The sequence below is a fragment of the Peromyscus leucopus genome, chromosome 16_21, assembly GCF_004664715.2.
Source record: "Peromyscus leucopus breed LL Stock chromosome 16_21, UCI_PerLeu_2.1, whole genome shotgun sequence".
Lineage (NCBI taxonomy): Eukaryota > Metazoa > Chordata > Mammalia > Rodentia > Cricetidae > Peromyscus > Peromyscus leucopus.
In genome coordinates this window covers 30,916,076-30,940,410 of record NC_051084.1, presented here as the reverse complement: position 1 = coordinate 30,940,410, position 24,335 = coordinate 30,916,076, and the positions used below count along the sequence as shown (strand labels likewise).

Below are 24,335 nucleotides of genomic sequence, written 5' to 3'. Positions count from 1 at the left end.
TCTTTTTTTTTTTTTTTTTTTTTTGGTTTTTCGAGACAGGGTTTCTCTGTTTAGCTTTGCGCCTTTCCTGGAACTCACTTGGTAGCCCAGGCTGGCCTCGAACTCACAGAGATCCGCCTGCCTCTGCCTCCTGAGTGCTGGGATTAAAGGCGTGCGCCACCACCGCCCGGCTCTTTTCCCTTCTTTTTAATTAAGAAGAATTTTTCATTCATTTTACACACCAATCAAAGACCCTTCTCTTTCCTCCTCCCACCCCCAGCCTCTCCATCCCAACCCAACCCCCCACTCCCACCCACAAGAAGGCAAGGCCTCCCATGGGGAGGCACATCCAGTAGAGGCAAGTCCAAGCCCTCCCCTCTGCTTCAAAGCTGCACAAGGTGTCCCATCATAGGTAGTGGGCTCTAAAAAAGCCTGCTCATGCACCAGGGATAGATTCTGATCTTACCACCAGGGCCCCCCCAAAGCAGATCAAGCTACACAACTGTCTCACCATGCAAAGGGCCTAGTCCAGTCCCATGTAGGCTCCACAACCAATGATCCAACTTTCATGAGTTCCCTCCAGTTTGGTTTGGTCATCCCTGCATATTTCCCCCTCATGATCCTGATGCACTTGCTCATAGAATCCCTCTTCTCTCTCTTTGACTGGACTCCTGGTAGGTTTTAAACAAGTACTCAAGTGGGCCTGTTCCTGAATCTCAGAGTTGGGCTTAAATTCTTAGTCAAAGAAGACTGGTGTGGCACTGCTCCTGAAGGCTCTGCCAGCTCACGGTGCTGGGATTGACTGAAATCCTCAGCATTGCTAAGATCAGCCTGGCATTGGAATAAACCCAGAAGTCAAGTGCCCAGGAGGCCTGGAGCCTAAGTGCAGTAGGATCTGGTTGTGTCTGGGAGCTCAGGGTGACAGCAATAGCCTGGAACCTGGGTGTAGGTTTTCCTGGGACTTGGGGTTGAAGACAAAGTCTATAGCACCTACTTTCTTCTCTACTCCTGGGAGGGAGCATAATTCTCTTTCATGCTGAGGCACCTGAGGTTGATGGAGAGTGACATGGACGATGTGAAATCTTTTCAGTGTGTCACTTTTCAGCTCCCTTCTACACTCAAGTGGTATAGTTTCTCATCTAGCTTCCTTAGCTCTTGTGAAGGTTTATTTGTGCACAGTGCATTGATGAAATTAAGCATTTGAGAAGAGGATGAGTGATAGAAGTCTTAGTATGACAGGTTTATTTGTAACACGAATCTTTCTATGTCCTGTCATATTACTTCCTGGGATTAAAGGCGTGTGTCACCACTGCCTGATTGTGTTTCTCTCATGCAGCCCAGTGTGACCTTGAACTCACAGAGATTCAGGTGGATCTCTGCCTCCTAAGAGTGAGTGATAGGATTAAGGGTGTGTGCCACCACTGCCTGACCTCTATGTCTAAGTTAGTGGCTGTCTCTGTCCTCTGATCTCCAGGTAAGCTTTATTGGGATGCACAATATATCACCACACTTATTAGCCTTTTCTATGTCTTGTTTCTTTCACAGTATTGCATCTGTTCCAGAACACACAGTGATTAGAACTGTGTTCCGTCCTCCCTGGTAACTGTCAGAGCACCCGCCCCTGTCCCTTGAATAACCCCTTCCTTAATCACTCTTTTCTCTTGGTAACCATTTGCCACAGTCTTCTGGTATTACAGCTGCTTGGCTGGCCATTTCCCATCCATCTACTTTCTCAATGTTTTCCTGTTGCATGTGCTAGTGATTCTTCCCAATTCTGCCTTAGCCCCTGCAGGGGAAGCTCATCCTAGTCATTTGATTTAAAAACTTAGCTATATGAAGATAGATACAAAACGCTTAACTCCATTTGAAATTGCCTTATCTTGAATTTCCAATCTGTATATGCCCTGCTGTGTTGCCCGTATAACCTGCAGTCACTATGCCTAGAGGGGGACATGTGTTCCTTTCCAGCAACATTACTAGCTCTCAACATTTCCTCTGGTTACTTCTCAGTAAACAGTACTTATATAACATTTACTGGATTCCTGAACTAATAGACTGGGGATCATCTTTGCCTTTAACCAATCAATTTCCTTGGATGTCCCTGAATGACCTGCAGTGTATATATCTTAATTGTTAGTGTTCTCCTGGAAAAATTTTCCAGTGGCTTTCCATTACTGTTCACATAAATTATCACTTATCTCAGATCTTTAGGCAGCATTCATACATTCATTTAAAAAAAATCAGGGCTGGAATTCACAAAACTGTCTTGGACAAATTCCTTTTATGTGTAGATATGTGAGTCTTGAAGTTCTGAGTTGATTTGGAACTCCATGGCATTAATTATTCCTTTTTGATGTCTGTTTAATCTTGTCAAAAACACATTCACCATGGCAAACCAGAGTGGTTGCCTGCAGAGTAATTTTTCCTGATGTGCTTTTGAAAGGAACCAGTCACTGTTGGAAGCTCAGAGGCTCCTACCCTGGACCGATTGAATCAGAAACCTTGGGGAATGGCCCAAGCTGAAACCCTTTGTAAAAGTTCTGGTGACTCTAATGAGAAGCCAGAGTTTAAACCCACTGGCAGACAACGGTTGGGCCCTGGGAAGATTCACAACCATAGGCACATAGGAACAAAAGCATGGAGGTAAAGGGGCAGAATGGAATCACATCAGATGAGGATTCTTTCAACCCTTACAGTGTTAGCTACCCCCCAAAGTTTTGAGAGTGATTTCATCTTTAGGTGAGATAATTGTGGGTGCAGTTAGCTTTCCAAACCCCAGGCATGCAGTCTATCTGTGGTTCTTTAAGTTTGCTACCATTTCACCATGGGTTTTAGCACATTCTATACTTTTATTTAAAAAAATAAAAACCCTCTGTGACTTCATTGTGCTTCAGAATTGTTCAATTGTTAACTAAATGATGAAGGCTTCCATAGTCTCTCCCCTTAGCTTATAATTATTTCATAAATCTAACCAGAATGTTACCAAATCACTTTAAAAATTCATGAGTTCCAATTTTCTTTAGTGTATTTGATTTTATTTGTTTGTTTGTATAGGTCCCTCATTCTTGACATCAAAATCATTTAAAGCCAAAAGCACATAATAAATGTTTAAGATACTATGCTTTTTGGTTGGATGAACAGGCAAAGAGCTGATGTATAGTTAGCTCTTTGGCACACATGCATTCATGTTTACCTTAGTTTCTAACATCCATCCATTCCTTTACTAAGCATGAGATGAGTGTGTCTGTTGTGTTAGGTCTGTGATAATCTATTTATTCTTGGTTGCCTTTGCCCACTCTTCACCGAGCCTGGGACTTTTCATGGAGTAAGGTATAGCCACATCATTTTTCTCATTAAGATTTCATAATTTTAATGTTTTTTTCAGAGCTCTTGAATCCTCCTAAGTATATCTGTCACAGGGTATGAGATGGCAGCATGATATTCAGTCTTTCTCAGAACTTTTAGGAGTCCACCATGGCTGTATTTCTACTAACTGAGATTAACATTATTCTTCAGAGAGTTTCTATTGCTTCAATCAGAAATTCTTTCTGATGGTTTGGCTTTGGACTAGAAAAGAACTTATTCTGTGATAGCCTTATCCCTCTGAACAATACTCCACCAACATGTTTCATGTCCATGGGGACTCCAGTGTGCAAGGAACAAGGCTCCCAACTGTGCAGCATTGTGCCCTAGTTCCAAATGCATAGTCTGTATGATGAGGACCCCATCCAATCCTTACTGCCATGGTTCAGATATACTCTCATAAGACACCTGATTTTCACCCATCTTATACCATTAAAGTCAGTGGCTTTAGCAGACCAGAAACCTGAATGTATGTGTTTTTCTACATAGTACTGCTGTTATTCATAGGTTTCTATTTTCCCTTCATACCCCCAAAATCCCAGGCAAAGATAAAAATGTCAAGATTTCTATCATCATTGATACATTGGCATTGTTGAAAACAGTGCAATGCCTGTACAGTCAGAGTTAACTCTTTAAGTGACAGTCTCAGTTTTTGCTCATTACTGTTCTATTTTTAGTTTGTTGATTGTGACTTGCAATAAACTGAAGTTTTATATTTTTATGTTAAAGGAGAAATGCTTTAAAGGAATCATGCCACTGCAGAAATAATAAAAAGAACACAACAGCATGCCTATTTTGTTGTTGTTTTTACATTCTAACCTGTACTCAGATAAGCTTACTGTTAAATGTGGACTTTCAAAGAATTACAGGAGTACTTACTATGTATACTCTTGAAAGTGGCAGCCATTTATATTCATTACTCTGTCAAGTCAAGGGAAGCGTTGAGCTCAAGTAAGCATGTGGGGGCTTGAATTACAGTTACATACACGGGATGGCACTGGTAGGTTAAGTGGGCACTAGCAAATTGGAAAATGGAGACACGTCATTGCCAAATGTCTTGGCAGCAATTCAGACCCTGCAACATTGTGCACAACTGGTGTATAGGGTGAATAATTCTCTATTGGATCCACTGATTTTCTGTACTGCTTGAGCAACCTGCTCATATATTCTGGGTGGAGAGAATGTAAAATTTGGTATCAGATGTGTGTGTGTGTGTGTGTGTGTGTGTGTGTGTGTGTGTGTGTGTGTTGAAACATCAGACTCTTTATTACTGACTTTTCTAAAGGAAATGATAATTTCAGTTATATAATATCTCAGGCACTTGCAGTTTAAATTGCATATGGGGGTATTTGGTTAGATGATCATGACTTAAAGAATAATAGAGGTAAAGTTATTTTCGTGACTGTTGTTACACCTTATCTGCAGAATTGTGAGATTGGAATTTGAATTGTGAGTTGTCTTCTGCTCAAGGTCCTTACCTTCCAAACCCTTTTTTCATGGGAAGAGAGGGTACAAGTACGTTTTTTTGAGTCTCATTCTAGAATTGATTTTTTTCCATTTTACAGATATAGTTAAAGAATTATTTTCATAAATTATATTTTGATCATGTTTTTCCCCTTTGCCAACTCCTCCGCACTTCCCTCCCCACCCAACTTTACATTCTTTCTCATTCAAAAAAAAAGAACCCATAAAAACACAAAAATTAAAATCAAACAAGAAGTCCAATAAGACAAAAGAATGCCAAAACAAAATGAAACACAAAGTACAAAAAATACGATAGTGGGTTTTGTTTTGGTGTGTGTGTGTGTGTGTGTGTGTGTGTGTGTGTGTGTGTGTGTGTATACCAACTATTCCTGGCCTTGGGGCCTGTGCAAAAGTATGGTTGATATACCCAGTGAGACTCCATTAGAGAAAACTGCTTTTCCCTTTGCAATGAGTATCCATTGCAATTGCAAGCATCTTGTTGGTTAGTGGTGGAACCTGGTGTCTACTTCCCCTCTTAGTGCTGGGACCCTCCTGACTTGAATTTTTGCAGGTCTTGTGTGTATGGCCATAGTCTTTGTGAGATCACATGAGCATCAGTTCTTTGTGTCTGAGAGAGATTTTCATTGAAGTTATCCACCACTTCTGGCTCTTATGACCTTTCCACCTCTTCTTCCACACAGATCCCCGAGCCTTGAGGTGGGCTTTTGATGAAGACATCCTATTTAGAACTGAGTGCTCCAAAGTCTCTCACCCTCATTTCACTGACTGGTTCTGGGTCTCTGTGTTAACTCTCATCTCTTGCAAGAAGTTGCTTCTCTGATGAGGGTTGAATGAGGCACTGACCTATGGGTTTATCAATATGTGATTACGAGTCATTTTCTCGCTATGTTTCTTTTGAAGAATAATAGCGTTATGTTAACCCCTAGGTCCATAACCTACCTAAGTCTCGCATTCTTGACTAGTTTGGTAGTGTCAGGTATGGGTTCCATCTCGTGGAATGGGTCTTAATTTTTTTTTTTTAAAAAAGTAGTTGGTAACTTGCATGGTATTTGTGCCACTCTTGTGCCGTACATCTTGCAGGCAGGTCACTGTTGTAGGTCATGGGGTTTGTAGCTCGGTGTCGCTGATGATTATCTTTCTCCTCCAGTAGCATTCAGAGTACCTTCCAACACCATCAAGACTAATCAGTAGGGATGAACCTCCTAACTAGGCACCAGATTGACTCCTCCTTGTTCAATGACATAAGTGACTGTTGTCTTCGACAAGAGAGACTTAGCCTCAGGATGTGGAGAGCAGTAAATAATCTTGGCAATTAATTGCCTGTGATATTTGGTTCCATGAAACATCTTTGGCCAACAACTCAACAAGATGTAACCCATTCTTGGCACTAGAGGTTTTATTTGGTAGCATAAGATGTCTAGTTGGGGCATTGCTGCCCAAATTATATGATAACTTCATTTAGAATCCTTTTGTATATGTATTTATTGTAAGAAAGTCCTATGATAGTAAGTTTCCATATGACCCCTAAAATGGCTCTTAGTGTTAGTTGACCACCCCAGTTCTCTCCTTCACCCTTCTTTTCTGAACCTCCCTATTTAATTTTTCTAATTTTCTATTTATTTCTCTATAACACTATCTTCTATTTCTGGTTCCTTGGGAGAGCATCTCCCTGGTTAGTCCCTTGCTAGGTACCTAACTTCTATGGTTATTCAAACTGTAGCACATGTAACAAAAACTTAAAAGCTAACATCTGGTCACTGGCATTAGTTCATAGGCACAGCAGGGCCTAGAGACATCATCATGCTGGTTTTCAGAAGCTGAGTTTATCATAAAACCTATGTGACAACCCGGAGACATTTGCAGAAATTGTACCTAGACCAGGACTGAGGCTGATTGGAGAGTATGGGCTCTGGAAAAAAAGTGGGCTATGGAGGGTCAGATTTACCCTGGCTAAGATCTGCAAGACAAATTGAGAGCCACTGATGCTGGAAGAAAGGACCCACAGTGTCTTCTTGAAAGCAGTGTGCTCTGCTGAGGTGACTTGGATGAAGGCAAGATGAAGCTAGATTACATCCTAGGCCTGAAGATTAAAGGTTTCTTGGAGAGGTTGGTCCGGACCCAGGTCTTTAAGCTAGGTCTGGCCAAATTGAGTCTCCATGCCTGTGTGTGCTCATCTACAAGTATCATACCAGGGTCCACAAGCAGGTGGTGAACATCCATCCCTCATTGTCTATCTGGACTCCCAGAAACACACTGACTTCTCCAACTCTGTTCTTCTTATGGTGGTGGTTGCCCAGGCCATGGGAAGAAGAAGAATGTCAAGAAGGGCCAGGGTGGTGTTGGAGGCAGGGATAATGAGGAAGAGGATTAAACTAACAATTCCCTGAACTGGAGAATTGTCTATTTTTTTTCAGTTGACTAATATATTAGAATGAACACAAGCATACACACATCCAAGCTAGCATCCACAAAGAAGAGAAATATGCAACATTTGTCATTTTTAGTTACTTCACTGAGGATGGCTTTTTCTAGCTGCATCCACTTACCTGCAAAATTCATTATTTCGTTTTTCTTAACAGCTGAATAATAATATTTTATTGTGTGTATGTGTCACATTTTCATTATCCACTCACCAGTTGTTGGACATTTAGGTTGTTTCCAAATCATGAGTGGGGTGACAATAAGCATGGTTGAACATGTATCTCTGTAGTAAGATGTCGAGTCCTTGAGGTATACGCCCAAGAGTGGTATATCCGGATCTTGAGGTAGATCTATTCCCAGCTCCCTTAGAAACTGCCACACAGATTTCCACAGTGGCTTTTCCCATTTGTACTTTCACCAGAAATGAATAAGCCTTCCCCTTTCCCTGTATCTTCACCAGCCTGAGATATTACTATTTTTAATTAATTTCGGCCATTCTGATTGCAGTAAGATGAAACCTCAGAGTAGTTTTAATTGACATTTCCCTAACAGTGAAGGATGTCAAACAGGTGTTTCTCCATCATGTGTGTTTCATTCTTTGAAAACTTTTTGTGTAATTCTGTACACTATTTTTAATTGGGTTATTTGTATCTTGATGTTCAGTTTTCTTAGTCCTTTATATATCTAGATACTAACCCTCTATCACATACATAGTTGGTAAAGATCATTTTCAGTTCTGTATCCTGCCACTTGGCCCGAATGATGTTTTAATTTGCCATACAGAAGGTTTTTAATTTCATGAGGTACCATTTTTTTTTTAATTGTTGGGCTTAGTGCCTGTGCTACTGGCATTCTATTCAAAGACTCTTTTCCTCTGCCGATTGAGTTCAAGCCTATTCCCCACTTTCTCTTCTGTCAGATTTGGGATATCTGGTCTTATGTTGAGGTTTTGATACATTTTGGAGTTGAATTTAGTGCAGTATGATAGACACGGTTCTATTTCCTTTTTTATTATTAAATTAATTTTTTATTAAGAAATTTTCTATTCATTTTACATACCAACCACAGATCCTTCTCTTCTCCCTCCTCCCACTCTCCAGCTTTCCCCCCAATTCCTCCCCCCAATTCCCACCTCCTCCAAGGCAAGGTTTCCCATGGGGAGTCGGCAGAGCCTGATACATCAGTTGAGGCAGGTCCAATGCTCTCCTCCCTGCACCAAGCCTGGGCAAGGTGTCACACCTTAGGCACTGGGCTTCAAAAAGCCCACTCATGCACCAGGGATAGATCCTGATCCCCCTGCCTGGAGGCCCCCAAACAGTTCAAGCTAAACAACTGTTTCACCTATTCAGAGGGCCTAGTCCAGTACCAGGGGGGCTCCTCAGCTATTGGTCCACAGTTCATGTGTTTCCACTAGTTTGGCTAGCTGTCTCTATACTTCTTTCTCATCATGATCTCAATGTCCCTTGCTCATGGTTCAATTTTCATTCTTCTGTATGTAACCATCCAGTTGATCAACACCATTTGTTGAAGATGCTATCTTTTTTCCAGTATGTATTTTTGGCATGTTTGTTAAATATACAGTGTCTGTAGATGAGTAGAAAGATAGGTCTTCAGTTAAATTCCATTGATCAATGTATCTATTTTATGCCAGTACTATATCTCTGATACACAGCTTGAAATCTGGGGTGGTAATAGCTCTAACATTTCTTTTATTTATTATTCAGGATTGTTTTAGTGTTCTCTCTCTCTCTCTCTCTCTAAAATCAGGAACAAGAATGGCATTTTTAGAGTTTTGGTTATAATTTAGAAATATTCTCTTATTATTTTCCTTTGTTTACTGAGTCCCTTTAGGGAATGATAATTATGCAGGTTATAGGAAAGGCATGCACAGATTTTAATATTTTTAACAAATGGATAATACAATTTCATTCATTTTTCTCAATACCTTTAGAACTCTTAGGCCAACCAGCATTTCTATGGTGAATCTCAAGTCCCACCACTTAAGAAAAAAGTCCTAGCATACTTCTTACAATTTTGTCAAAAACATATTAAATATTGAATCCTTAATATTAAATGTGTTTTAACTAAATCTATAAGCTTTTGCTTTGTTTTCACATTTAAAATGTTATTTTTAAGACCAAATAACTAAAACAAATGTTTTTATTGCCTAATGATGTTTCCAGCAAATCATTTTAAAATCTAGTGTGTTAATACCTGCTGTTGTTTATATAGATTAAAAAGTAGTTAGCATCGTTCCCAGCCCTTGCCTAGAGCCAAGAAGAATGGATACAGATCCCAACTTGTCCTCAGAAAGTGGTGGGATTATTGCAGGTCTTCTAGATTGAAATATATATTAGCATGCTCAGTTTTAGAAAAAAAATATGACAAAATAACTGAAATTAAAAGAAAAAACAATTATCCCATTAGAAGCAAACTTCTTCTTCTTTTTATAAAGACTTTCAGGAAGTTAATGTCTTTAGCAACTACATGGTAGGTATGTGTGATATTAATTTCAATTCGTCCGTAAGTTGATTATGTCAGGGTATTTTATCCCAGAAATAAAAATGAAGCTAGGATAGTATGTACACTTGTAGGGAGATTTAAGTCTTTAAATTTAATATGACACCAAAAGCATTTATGTAGAGCCTTAGGTCATTCTTCAAAGATACTATTTTCATGGCTATAGTTTTTTTCTTCCTAAGGATAGGCAAAACTTAACTCTGATACATTTTCATATTTTGTCACTATATGTAACTTTATTACACATATGCACTTATTTCTTTTTAGAATGACTATAATGTTACTTAGGACTTGCCTTGAGTTGTAAGTTTTCTCTCATGTATCAGAAAGTGAAATATTAGTGGTTATTCCCAACGTTGTCTTGCTCCATGATGTTTCCTGGGACCTGGGTCTCTTAGGGACATCGGTATGTGAGTTTTTACTTTTGCTTTTCTCACAGTTGCTCCTGCACTGGTATCTTTTACTATTGTGTTGTCTTCCTTACAGTGGGAAGAGAAATAAATGGAAAATCCACAAGAACATGTTCTAATGGATCTTAGCTATCAGTGGAGGGAATGCCATCCTTCCTTGAGGCATTAGCTCAAGTGTTAGAATATGATCAAGCCTGTGCTAAGGGAGACAGAAGGACTGACTATTCTGTCATTTTCTTGTTTTGTCCTGGGAAAGAGTGGATGTGGATGAATGAGTGGAGAAGGCCAACTGGGGGAGACCTTCAGTGATAAAGCTCTGATGAAGAAAAGGACTTAAGATTGGATAGAATCAGTGCAATGTGGTGCTAGGGATGCTGGAGATCTGGAAGTCTTTTAGAGTATGACAGCACTCTAGTGGTTTCTGTTTGTAATACTAGCTTTCAGGAGGCAGAGGCAGGAGGATTGCTGCAAGCTTGAGGATAGTCTGACCTACATAGGGAGTCCTGAGTCAGGGCTGAAGAGGGAGACCTTGTCTCAAAAGACAATAATAAAAATAGTTTGTCACAAATTAAGTCAAAGAGAGATGGACTTTTATCACTAACTAGGCCTATACTTAATTGATGATAATCTTTGGGAAGATACTTTACCATGAGAAGGTATTTTCTCAAAGCCAAGGAAGGTCTCATGGAGAGGATAAGCCATTTGTGGTTTTGTTCACTGATATCCTCACCAACTGAAAAAGAACACAACCAACTAAATATTTCACATAACACACAATTTGTTTGTTAATTGTTTTTCTTTCACATGTTGAAAGTAGTGTGTGTGTGTGTATGTGTGTGTGTGTGTGTGTGTGTGTGTGTGTGTGTGTGTGTCTGTGCGCGAGCAGAGTTCTTCCACAGTGTAGTTGAAGGTGTTAGAAAGAAAGTAAGACTTCCAGTTAGTCTGAGATTTCCCATGACTTCAGGGACAAACTGAGTGGGGGAAGGCTGTGTTCAACTGTAGTATGTGTGTGTTTGAAAATAAGTTTATGGGAACTGGGCCTGGGCACATAGCTCAGTACTTGTTTCACATGCACAGAGCCTTGAGTTCAATTCCCAGCACTGCATACATTTGCTGTGGTAGCCCCCACCTGTAATCTCAGAATGTTGGAGGGGAGGCAGGTGGATTAGAAGTTCAAAGGTAATCCTCTGCTACAGTTATTTCATGGACAGATTGAACCATTTGAAACAGTGACTCAAAAATTAAAAGCAAAACAACAACAATGAGAAAGGAAAATAAAATATTCCTATGCAACACATTACCATGTTTAATGGAGATATATAATGAAAGTTTAATTGTAATAATGAAAATTATGTATATGAAGTAAAAAAATAACTTAGTAAAGTTTACTTTCATAAAGCTGAGTTTAAATATAATTACTTATAAATAGAAAATTCATACTTCATATTTCTTAGAGAATTTGAAAATATAGATAATTATAAGATTTATAAAATGAAATATATTCTAAGATGCATGGTCTGTTTCCATTATTGAGGTTTATTTCAGGAGATGATTTAGGCTTAAACTAATATCTTGAATGTTAACTATTTTTTTTTTTTTTTTGGTTTTTCGAGACAGGGTTTCTCTTGTGTAGCTTTGCGCCTTTCCTGGAACTCACTTGGTAGCCCAGGCTGGCCTCGAACTCACAGAGATCCGCCTGCCTCTGCCTCCCGAGTGCTGGGATTAAAGGCATGCGCCACCACCGCCCGGCAAATGTTAACTATTTTTGCAAAGGTTAAGGAAAACATAGACAACAGTAGAGAAACATCTTTCTCTTCATACACTAATATGTATACTGCTATTTCTCTATTATTAAAATACATTTTGTTTTGTATATTCCTAGAGAAACTTCCATTTTTACATGATCACAGATTGAGGGCATGGATGGGCATGTTGGACTTCCTGAAAAATGACTACTGTTATTTGGTCACATATCTTGGAATAATAAAATTATTTCTTTTCAAAACTATCCTAAGCATTCACTGTAGCATATTTAACTGGACAAGCAGTTATAATTAATTGATTTACAATGGTTTAAGTAATTTACCACAATATTTGAGACTTCATTCTCTCCAAACAGTGATTTCTAGTACACATACAATCTAGTGTTCAATTTATTGAATATAGATATGGAAGTGCTATGGGCAGACCCCTGTGTACTCTGTGAATGTATGTTGTTCCCAGTGGGTGATAATAAAAGCAGATTTGACTTATAACCAGGCAGAATAAGGCTGGGCAGGAAAGCCAAACAGAGAGACAGGGAGAAGGACAGAGTAGAGGGAGATGCAAGCCAGCTGCCCAAGAACCAAGATGCCAAAGGACCAATAAGCCATGGGATGTGGTGATGCATAGATTAGTAGAAATGGGTTAAGATTTAAGAGCTAGTTAGTAATAAGCCTAAGCCACTGGCCAAACATTTATAATTAATAGAAGCCTCTGTGTGATAATTTGGGAAGCAGCTTCTGGGTATTTGGGAAAGAGTGGGACAGAGAAAAGCTTCCGTTTACATGGAAGGTAGCCTTGGATCACTGACTCTAACAACTGGAAGTACACTATTCATCAACACATATGGTGGGCACATGAATTCTTTGGGTGTGAACAGAAACAACACCACACTGTTTATGTGTTACATTTCACATATTACAGAGACAATGGTGGAACAAGAGAAGGATAGTAAGTTTGTGAGGCAGTATTAGGTCCTAGAAAATGAAAGAGTTGAGAAAGAGGAAATTATATGAAGAGAATAAGGAGTGGGGAGGAGAAAAGAGAAAAGAATAATGGTTCAGAGGCCCCACCTCAATGATAAATAACTCAACAGTGGTTAACTAGAGTCCAGAAAGTACAATCTGGGATTAAAGTTTCATTTATTAATGATACAGAAATGAAAGAGTTTCATTTAAGAAGAGAGGAAACGATGGGGTGGGAATTTAGGAGAGAGGAGTATGTGGGGGAGTTGGATGAGGGAGATTGCAGGGAATGGCTTCAGTACATTTACTGGGCTAGAAAGAGTAATAGGTTGTAAAGTCCATTTTTAGAGGAGGAGGAGGGGAAATATATCCATTAAAAATTAATAGGCTGAGAAGAGTGTGCTGGGAGAGAGATCAAGAATTGCACTTGAGTAGCTAGTTACCCTCTGAGATGGCTGAAAAGCACATTTAAAAGCAAATCATTTGCAGGAAAGGTTTCTGGTTCTTAATAAGATAATTCAGCATGTGAGATGTCATGAACAAAGACAGTTATTTTGATGGGTGAAAAAGCTCTAGAGTGACATTTCTTGGACGTAAGCTTTTTCTTGGAAGTGTGGGAAGTGGCAAGCTGAGAGTCTTGTCTTGTCTTCCACTGGTAGAGGTAATAATGAGCAAGAAGCACCCACAGGGAATGCTCCTGGAAGGAAAAGAAGCATTGTGCTGGACAAATAGCACCATCAGCCTTCAAGTAACACAACCATGGCTGCCCATTAGTGTTCATTAATCAACAGGAGAGAAAGGCACAAAGTGTGTGGAGTGAGATTTCCAAAGCGTGGCAGCCAAGTTAGGAGCACTCTAGGGTGCCCACAGGGTGGAGGTGATGCAGGACTTAACTCCAGCTGTGACAGAATGGACTGGATTTTGGTTTGGCATTCTCCAGTTCTGGCTAATAAACATTCAGGCCACATTGTCCTCTCCTCTCTTTCCCAGGGTAGAAGTGCTCATTAAAGTTACCTTCTCAGAGATCCAACCTCTGCCCTCTGTAGCCAGAAAAGGAAACAGCCTATCCCTTGACATTGGGTACAAAACACTGTAGGATTCCTGTCTTCAGGAGAGCAGTCTGACAATGTTTTGAAAAGCTCCAGGTGCACTGCATGCAAGCCAGCTTCCTGAAATCGGGTCAGAAACTGGAGTAGGGGAAGCAAGCTGCCCTCCAACTCTGGTGGCATTCATTCAATGCCTTGAAGCAAAGATGGAGAGACTCAGCCCGACCTCCTGTAGCCATGTGGCACCCGGTGGCTCTCCTTCATACATGGTCTCTCCAGATAGGCAACTCTGTTTTCTTAAGGTTTGATTTAAATGTTCTCTTACTTGAGATAATAAGAACATGTAAAAATATAGGAAACCTTGTGTCGCAGGTAGAAATGGAATAGCATAATTCTGTCTCCCTGCTGCTTGTGGGACATTATTTTTATTTGGTTTCTTACTATTTGTGAAATAATTTATACAAAATTTATTTTCCATTTAGCATGAATATTATGATTCGAGGGTTTATCAAAAACTTAAGGGTTTCCTGATAACATCATTTGACAAGGTCATCTGACTCACGGGAAGTAGAGAAAATATCTTTATGTATGCTTGATTTTCACCATTCAACTAAAAATCTTTAAAATCTGAATGCATCATTCTGTTACTTTGTAGCCAGTCAGGTTAGTGTACTAGACAATTAACATCAAGTTTTACTCCACCATTCAAATTTTGCATTACAAGCAGCTGTATTTTGTTTTGGGCATTTACCCCTATAGCTTTTCTTTAAAGCATAGGATTGTTTAACCGATCTTTTATTCTTAAAATGTCTAAGTCTCCTTTGTTATTTTGCTTTGCTTTGTTTTTGTTTTTGGTTTGGGGTTTTACTCGGTAGCCTAACTGGCCTGGGACTGATTGTGTCACTTAGGCTGGCCTCATATCTGTGACAATTCTCCTGCTTTAGCCTCTTCTGAGTATGAGGATTATTGGTATTAACCATCATACCTGGATTCCCCTTTTAAGACTTGATATATGGAAAGTAATTGTAGATTTTTGTCCTTTTTTCAACTTGAGGCCTCTGTCAACACATAACATGGAAATATTTATAGAGAACACAATGAAAATGTTAGGCTTAGTGGCACATACCTGTAACCCGGAAAAACCAGGAAACTGAGGCAAGAGAATCCTGAATTTGAGGCTGGCCTGGGCTGTACAATGAATCCCTGCCTCAGAATAACAAGATAAGTAAATGAATACATAAGTAAAAAGTGAAAAATAGTTGCTTTTACTTCTGACTTCAAACCATCAGGTCAACAGAAGCTACAGAGAAATCCGTCCACTGCTTACAGAGCCATAGAACTAAAAGGAGGGGCAGGGTGGCTTCAGTCTTAGAGCATTTCACAGTTTAACCTTGTGCAGTGAATGGATGTATTGGCTTTATCTAGTTATGGTAGGTTAGTACAATCGGCTTCTGGTTGTTTCTCCTTCCTCATCCTAGATCTCTTGAGAGGCATTGGCATCATCATGAAACACTGCCAAGATTGTATGGCAAGTGTCTTACCACACCTTAAAGATAGCCATGGCTCACAGTATGGGCACAATTGTATCAGTGAGCTGTCAAGATACAAAGGGCTGTTAGGATTAAATAGTAAATCTATGGTAAAGTGAAAAGAGCTGTTTTTTTTTTTATCCTATGTAACAAAGCTACTTTACTTTTGGAGGGATTTATGTGAAGTGTTTATGGTATATATGTGCAGAAGCCAGTGGAGGATGTCAGGTATCCTATTTTGCCACTGTCCAACTTATTCTTTTGAATAGGTGTCAGGGTATCTCACTGATTTTGGAGATTAATTGGTAGGGGAAAAAAAGGCTGAGTGTTTCTCTTGTCTCTGCCCTACCCACTGACAGTCCTGGGATTACTGACAAATGCATGGCTATGCTTGGCTTTTTTACATGGGTTCTGGGAATCTAAACTCAGTTCCTCACTCTTATGCAGCAAGGACTCCTACATAACAAGACATGTCCTCAGGGCACACCTCAACTTTTTCATGTATCTTGAAATTCAGAAGACATTCAAGGATCCTGTACAGTCTTTATGTCAGCCCCACTCCCATTACACAAACACACAGGCACACACACACACACACACACACACACACACACACACACACACACCCTCGTGCGCGCACGCGCACACACTTGTGTTCATATACATACTCTTACACAGCCGGTTTTTCAATCTGTCTTATATTATATGGGAATTTATTCCCAAATAGAAGGTCTTTATCTGGTATTATATATCTAGTGAACTTTATGGCTTACATACCCATTCATATTTCTATCAAAGTTATAAATAAATTTTCCCCCCAAAATGTTGCATGGATAATTGTTTAAATAGCCTTCCAGTTAAAAGCTTCCAATCAACTGATTGTCAACTGTCATTCTTTATGTTCTTTCATGAAAGTAAGAAATGCACCTGGTCCTGAATTTCCTGATTCATTAGAGTATGAGGTCTTGGCTGCCTCAGCCATATCAAGCAAGTTTACACACTTACAGTTCAATTAGCAATAATATTTGACATCTGTTTCCACCACTGTGTCTGAGTGGAACATGTACAAAACATGTTGGCTCACAATTAATTTCAATAAAACACATAATTTTTATTACATCTGATCTCTCTCTGAATTAAAATCAGTTCTCTCTGTGTATGTCACATGAAACATTGGTCACTCTCATAAAATTGTAAAATTTGACATCAATTTCAATGATAATGAAGGCTAATTATTGTGATTTTGACATCTGCCCTTTACATGCTGACCCTATTAATAGAATTTTGCTGGGTCTGCCTGCTTCATATTTATGCTCGACCTTAGCAGACAACAAACTATGACACTGGTTTGGGAACAACATTTGATCTTGTCTTTAATTCATGGCTTAGAGTCTTTCATCTCTTTGATCATCAAATGGGTTTTATTTAGTACTGTTTATTATATTTAATTTACTTGGCAAACAGCACATACTTTTATCTTTAGAGTGATGATACTGAGGTGAATAATAGCTTAATTTGGAGGAAGATACTGAAGAACACTATAGATGATTTTACCACTGTAATTTACATCCTCATCATTGTGGGGTGTGTGCATACATATGCAGTCACACACTCTTCTGAAAGAAAAGAAGCGGGATGTGTTTGATAGGATGAGACTCTTAAGCAGCATACCTTTCTCACCTCTATATGAACTGTCCTTGAACCTATGCTTGCCATAGTTATTTTAAAGCCATTGTCCAAGTCAGTGTTCCATTGCTGTGAAGAGACACCATGACCATGGCAACTCTAACAAACAAAGAAAGCAACTAACTGGACACTTTTTCTTTTTACAGTTTCAGAGGTTATTCCATTATCATATGATGGGGAGCATTGGAAGTGTGCAGGCAGACATGGTGCTGGAGAATTAGCTGAGAGTTCTGCATCCTGATCTGTAGGCAGAGAAAGGGTGACTGGACCTGGCATGGGATGTTGCAGCCTCAAAGCCTAACCCCAGTGACACATTTTCTCCAAGGGAGCCACATCTCCCAACCCTTCTAATCCTTTCAAATAGTGACATTCCCCAGTGACTAAACATTTAAATATATGAACCTATGGGGGTCATTCTAGTTCAAACTGCAGCATATCATTCTCTGGTCCCAAGGGTATGTAGCCATAACATAATGCAAAAATGCATTCAGTCCAACTTCAAAAACCTGCATAGCTAATCACATTCTGAACTCCCTTTAAGAAGTATAAAGTTCAAAGTCTCTTCTGAGACTAATGGCAACCTCTTAACTGTAATCCCCTGTAAAATCAAAATAAAAAAGCAGATCATGTAATTCCAATGTACAATAGCACAGAACATACACTGCTATTCCAAAAGGGATGGGGAGGTTGCAGAGTGATGAAATCCTGAACCAAAGCAAGGCTGAAAAGCAGCAGCCTGGCAAACTCCAAAGTCTGTACCTTCATGTCTGTTGTCAAAGCACTCTTCAGATTTCCAACTCCTTTCAGCTTAGTTGACTCCAACTTACTTCTCTCTCTTGGGCTGGTTCTACACTTGATCTACAGCTTTCCTTGGCAGGTGTCGTACAACTCCGGCATCTCTAACATCTTGGGGTCTCCAACACAATGTAGGCTTTACCTTCACAGGTTCACACATTGGTCTCTCTGGGTTTTCATGTAGGGACACTCCTGACACACCTGGCCCCAGCAGCTTCCCCAAATGCAGAACAAGATTACATAACCCCTTTTTGTATTACTGAGTCTAAAGTCAGAATCACATGGTTGAAGTTGCTGAGTGCTATTACTTGATGGGTCTGTAACTTAGTCCTCTCATTCAATTACATTTGCATCAGCTTCACTCAATTTATTCAGTTTCATTGACATCCAATTCCCTTCACTGTGTATCCTTTCCTTTAATTCCCTTTCACAAGTTGGAAGCTTAGCTGGGTGGGGTAAAGCATAAATCTAATTAACCTTTTCAATAAAACCAAGAATCAGATATTGGGGTAATAACCTGAAAGATCGGGGAAGCAGAGAAGAAGCCACCAGTGACTTCTTACCTCTCTGGATCCTCCAACCAAAAAAGTTCATCACTTCCTGTCTCCACCTCCCATGTGCTTCTATGGTTAACTAGTGGCTAACTCTACCTTCTGATCTCCAGGCAAGCTTTCTTTGTCAGAACACACACAAAAAAAATCACACAACAGTGGGGTTTTGCCCTGAGGTTGCCATTCAATTTATTCTATTTAGCATCAGGTTTTCGTTGGACTCTTTATCTCCTTGAGCACTGGACTTAGCTCTATTACTTTTCCTGGTATCTGTTTTTCTCCTCAAACTGTACATTTCATATTTCTCCTTGACCCACTTACTCTTTTTTCATTATAGATTTGCATAACAGTGACTACTCATAACCACGTGGAAAAGTCAACACTAGGCTGTCCTAAAACCCTTTCTGCCAACACAATTAATACAACACTCTTCAATTTAGCCTCAGGTAGATTTTTAGGACAAGAGCAAAAACCAGTAACCTTCTTTGCCAAAATATCATTAAGTATGGTCTCTAGGCTATTTACTAATATTTGTCTGCTGTGAAACTTCTCGAATTGGGCTCCAATAGTTCAAATTACCCTTTGCACTGTCTTCCATGCTCCTATTAGGATGGTCCATTAAGCCTGGTTCAAAACCTCCAAGTACTTTTCTAGTCCAAACTCCCAAAGTCCCCAGTATTCTTCCAAAAAACAGCATGGGCAGACCTATCACAAAAATACCTCAGTCCCTGGTACCAACTTCTGTCTTAGTCACTGTTCTATTGTTGAGAAGAGACACCATGACCAGGGTAGCCCTTATAAAAGAAATCATTTACCTGGGGCCTTGCTTACAGTTTCAGAGATTAATCCAGTACCATTGTTGGGGGGCACACAGGTGAAAATGGTGCAGGAGGTGTAGCTGAGATTTCTTTACCCTGACCCATAGTCAGAAAGTGAAAATCTGAGCCTTTCAAGGGCTTTTGATACCTCAAAGCCCACATAGGGCTATACCTCCCAGTCCTGCTAATCCTTTCAAATAGTGCCACTCTCTGGTGACTAAATATTCAAATATACAAGCATATGGGGACCATTCTTATTCAAACCATCACAGAAATAAAGCTATTATGTATATATATATATATATATATATATATATATATATATATATATATATATATATATACATATATATATATATATTCCTAAATATAATCTTCCAGTCTGTACAGTGTTACTTATATGTATGTTTTCAGGGCTGTAATAACAGTTTTTAAAAAGAGGCCATGAATTTGAAAGAGAGCAAGGAAGGGTTTGGGGAGGATTTAGAGGGAGCTAAGGGAAAGGAAATACTATGTAATTACAATATAATCTCAGGAAAGAAATGATGTAACAGCTAACAGTTTTGGGGATGTATGTGTCTATGTGTATGTTCATGTGTGTATGTTCTCATTTCATTGGTCTATTTTGTGAAAACACACACTGATACATCATTCTGAGGTCTGTTTCAAAGCAACACTGACATATATCCACTTAAACTTATGAATATTTATATATATTTAATAACTCACTTGAGAGGTACAAGAAGTTTATATGCAAATTTGAATATAGAATGGATACCTAAGAATAGAAAGACATATAAAACCAAATTATAAGTGCTCAATCATGGGAATCATTACCATGTATCAACTTTCAACAAATGGATGGAAATACACATACATATACAAAAAAAAATAACACCATGCACAATATACCTTTAGCACTCATTTGTTAATAACATCATTTTTGGACAATTTGACTTTTACATGCTACATGAAATAGAGGGTAAATGAATGTCTGGTTCTTTGGTTATATTCATAACAGCATATCAACTGTACTTGTCAATCATAATTTTAGACAAAATAGCATGTGAGACAATTGAAACAATTGTCACTTAGCAGAATTTCTTTCTGCCTAACCAATCCATATCTGTCTTTTCTGGAAGCATATTTCAAATGGCTGTGGACCTCAGTCTTTCAGTAAGTGGCACAAGTAATAGAATCTTCTTGAGTATTATTAAAGTTTCACATACACATGTGGAAAGATTTTATTCTCTTCAAAATGAAAATACCTGCATTATTCTTGGTTTGATTGCTAATTTATGTTCATTATTTAAAAAATTGTATTTTAAACATGTAAAAACATTTACAAAGGAAGATGGTACTATTTTGATTCTCAGTGTTCAGAGATAATCACTATCATTTTACAAACATCATTGTAGAGATTACTTTTATCACACACAAACCCACTATCTCAAAAAAATCATATTTTCTGCTTTGCTTACCAATCATGTATTCAGGTCAAAATATATAGAATTATTTCACCAAATACTTTAAAAAATAATTTGGATGGTGCACGCCTTTAATCCCAGCACTCGGGAGGCAGAGCCAGGTGGATCTCTGTGAGTTCGAGGCCAGCCTGGGCTACCAAGTGAGTCCCAGGAAAGGCGCAAAGCTACACAGAGAAACCCTGTCTCGAAAAAACAAAAACAAAAAAATAATAATAATAATAATTTGGAAAGCTAATTCACTATCAAAGTGAAAGACACACAGACAAATTCCAGCCAACACGGAAATACATTTGAAAAGGTACTACTTTTCAGAGAAATATTAATCCCATTTTCTTTCCCATCTATCTTCTATAGCTAATATTTAATGTAATTCACATTGTGACTAGCTGCCTAGAAATAATTTTATTTAAATACAATCACAGTTTATATATACTCTCTCTGTGTTATTTTTTTTCTTAAAAATATATGCAAAGCAGATACAATTATGCTTGCCTTCAGCACCAGAACTTAGCAGGTTGAAATAGCAGGATCATGAGTAAAAAAAAACCAGCTTGACCACACAGTAAGACTCCATCGAAAATACAAAAACAAAATAATATGCAGTGTCATTTTACAGCGGGGGTAAGTTCTAGTGTTCTCTGGAAGAGCAGGGTAAAATAATTAACAATAATGTATTACAAATCTGTGAAGGCGGACATTTGGATATAGTCATCATAAGAAATTATATGCATTTAAGGTGTTGACAAGGTACATATCTATAGCTAATCTCTCTACAGTGTAAATATGAAGTAACACATCCCACCGTGCCTCAAAGACATATATAAACAGATCAATGAAAAAATTTAAATTAATTTGAAGTTTAAATTGTTTATAGGACCAGAATTTCTTCTTCTTTTTTGTAGAAATATCCAGTTCATTGCCGACAAATGTTTAGATTAATTTTTACTGTGACAAATAAATTTCCCTAAGGCCATGCTTTACACACAAGCAAGTATTTCTGAAAGACAGAATAGGCTGGGTTGCATCATGACTCCTCTTTGTGTGGTAAATTCTCATGGATGAGCTGGGTTGCCCTCTAAAAAGTTGGCCAATTATTTTCTACTTTTTTCTTCATTCTTAGGAAAGCTTAGGAAAAAAATCCTTAAAATATTGCTAATCTGATAAGCAAAATATGCCATTTTCTTGTTTCACTTGCATGCATTGCTTAAACAATAATTAACTGAAATTCTTACCACACATTCATAGGATGCATATTATGTTGTCAAGTATTTATGTAAATATTTTATGCTTTTTATATTGCATTTCCCTTACTGACTTCTGAACCTGTTTGTACTTATGGATAATTTTTGATGTATGGAAAATACTTGTGTTCTCTTGTGCTTTTGTGCATTATTTTTGAACACTGACATCCATGCCACTCTAATTTTCTTATATGCTCCCTGAAGTAGATAATCAATTTAGCCATTATTGACATTTCTCCCATTGTTTTGAAAAAATGACAAATTTCTACAGTTTAATTGATGGCATTTTATGTTTTTCTTCAATAATTTTGTTAATCTTCTTTACTCACCTTTCACATTACTTCCGTATACATGATAGATACATACTTATTATATATATATTAAGTATATATTAGAATTAGCCTAAGTTCAATATAGATCTTTTAGCTTAATAAATGAATTTAGTACAAGTTGGAGTTCATTTTCTAATATTGAGCCTTCCCAACATAAATTTGATTTTTCTCACATCCATTCAACCCTTACTTTTCATAGTTAATTTAAAAGCATATGAACATAGACACACATAATTTTTTTGGTTCTTTAATAGATTTATATTAAGATGACATTTACAGTACTGGTTGCTACGATAAAAGTGAATTTTTATTAAAACACTACTTTTGATTCCAGCAGATATAAAGAATGTATTCTCCCCATGTTCTTTCTGTATAATGCAAAGCTGCTAATCCATTGGTAGTAAGAACATACTTTCAGATAATCTCACATAGAGGAACCTATGGCTCCCTGGGAATAAAAATCATTGCTTCATCTTTCTTTAACATATTTATAGCTATCGTATATTTTTAGGTTCATTTAAAATGACTAAATCCCTGTCTGAAATATAGGTCAACTTCAGTAATAATGGAACACTTATCTTAAGGTTTACAATGTTGACACTTTATTTTTTGTGAACATGTATGCTTGTGGAAAAGGAGTCCAGGAGTGAAGAGACATTAGACATAGTGGAGTTGGAGTCACAGGCAACTGTGAGCTTTCCCAGGACTGGATTTGTGTCCTCTGAACTTATGTCCTCAGTATATGCTCATAATCACTCTCTCCCCAGCACAAGTATTAAATGTTAATATTTGCTGTGACTCTGTGTGTGTGTGTGTGTGTGTGTGTGTGTGTGTGTGTGTGTTTGTGTTTGTATGCGTGTTAATGTATGTTAGATTAGGTTCACCTAAATGGCATGTTCTGGCCTTGAGTTCATATCATCCTTCCTTCTCTGGCTTCCTAAATGCTGGGATACAAGTGTATTTTTACATGTTTGGCTTAACATTGACTATTGACCATCATCCTCACTCTAAGTCTGTTCAGTTCAGTCTAGCTTTAATAATTGCAGTTTTGACATTTGCCAAATGCTTTTCCAAAACCTGAACTCTAGACAAGTTTTACAGTTTTGTAAGCAAATCATGGAGTAAATTAGTTGTCTTTCTCGGTTTTCATAATTATGTTCAGTTCCCTAATATTTTATTCATAAATTTGTGTTCAAGTTAATATCAAAATACCATGCATATCTGCTCCCCTTTCTAATTTCTATTGATCCTTGCTATCAATTGCACATGAAGGAAAGAAAAATGGCTGAAATGAAAGGGGGCCTAGAAATAAAGTCAATCTCTTCTTCATCTTGTACAAGAATAACCAAATATAGACAAGTAAGTGGTTACATTAGCAAAGTTTTAGAGGATTATGTAATTCAGCATTTGTACAATTTGGGAGGCATCTTGACAAACAATGTTCAAAAGAATTTCAAGTTCCTTTGTGTGCTGGCTAGTTTTATGTCCACTTGACATGGGCTATAGACATAGGAGAGACTGGGATCTTAATTGAGAAAATGCCTCTCTAAGTAATGATTGGTATAGGAGAAGCCAGCCTATTGTGGGTGGTCCAGTGCTGGGCTCTTATCTCTGCGGTCTACAAGAAAGCAGGCTGTGCAAGCCATGGGGAGCAAGCCAGTAAGCAGCATTCCTCCAAGGCCTCTGCATCAGCTCCTGCCTCTAGGTTCCTACCCTGACTGCCTTTGATGATGCACAATTGTGGAAGGATAAGTCAAATAAACCCTTTCCTCCTCAAGTTGCTACACAGTGTTTTGTCATAGCAACAGTAACCCTAAGACACTTGGTGATAACTTAACTCCATGAGATCCTTGGCAGTTCATCTCTTTGACATTATCCTCCTTTTGTGACTCCAGACTCTAGTTTTAGAGACTGAGGCCTTTTCCCATCCACTCCAAAAGACCATA

The 24,335-nt window shown here is 38.4% G+C and overlaps 1 protein-coding gene and 1 pseudogene across 3 annotated transcripts in view; both read left to right on the top strand.

Annotated features, from left to right (window-relative positions):
- Ctnna3 (catenin alpha 3) overlaps nt 1-24,335 on the top strand; it is a 1,489,259-nt gene that overhangs the window by 896,980 nt on the left and 567,944 nt on the right. The window lies entirely within an intron of this gene.
- Nucleotides 6,628-7,270, top strand: LOC114701116 (annotated as a pseudogene).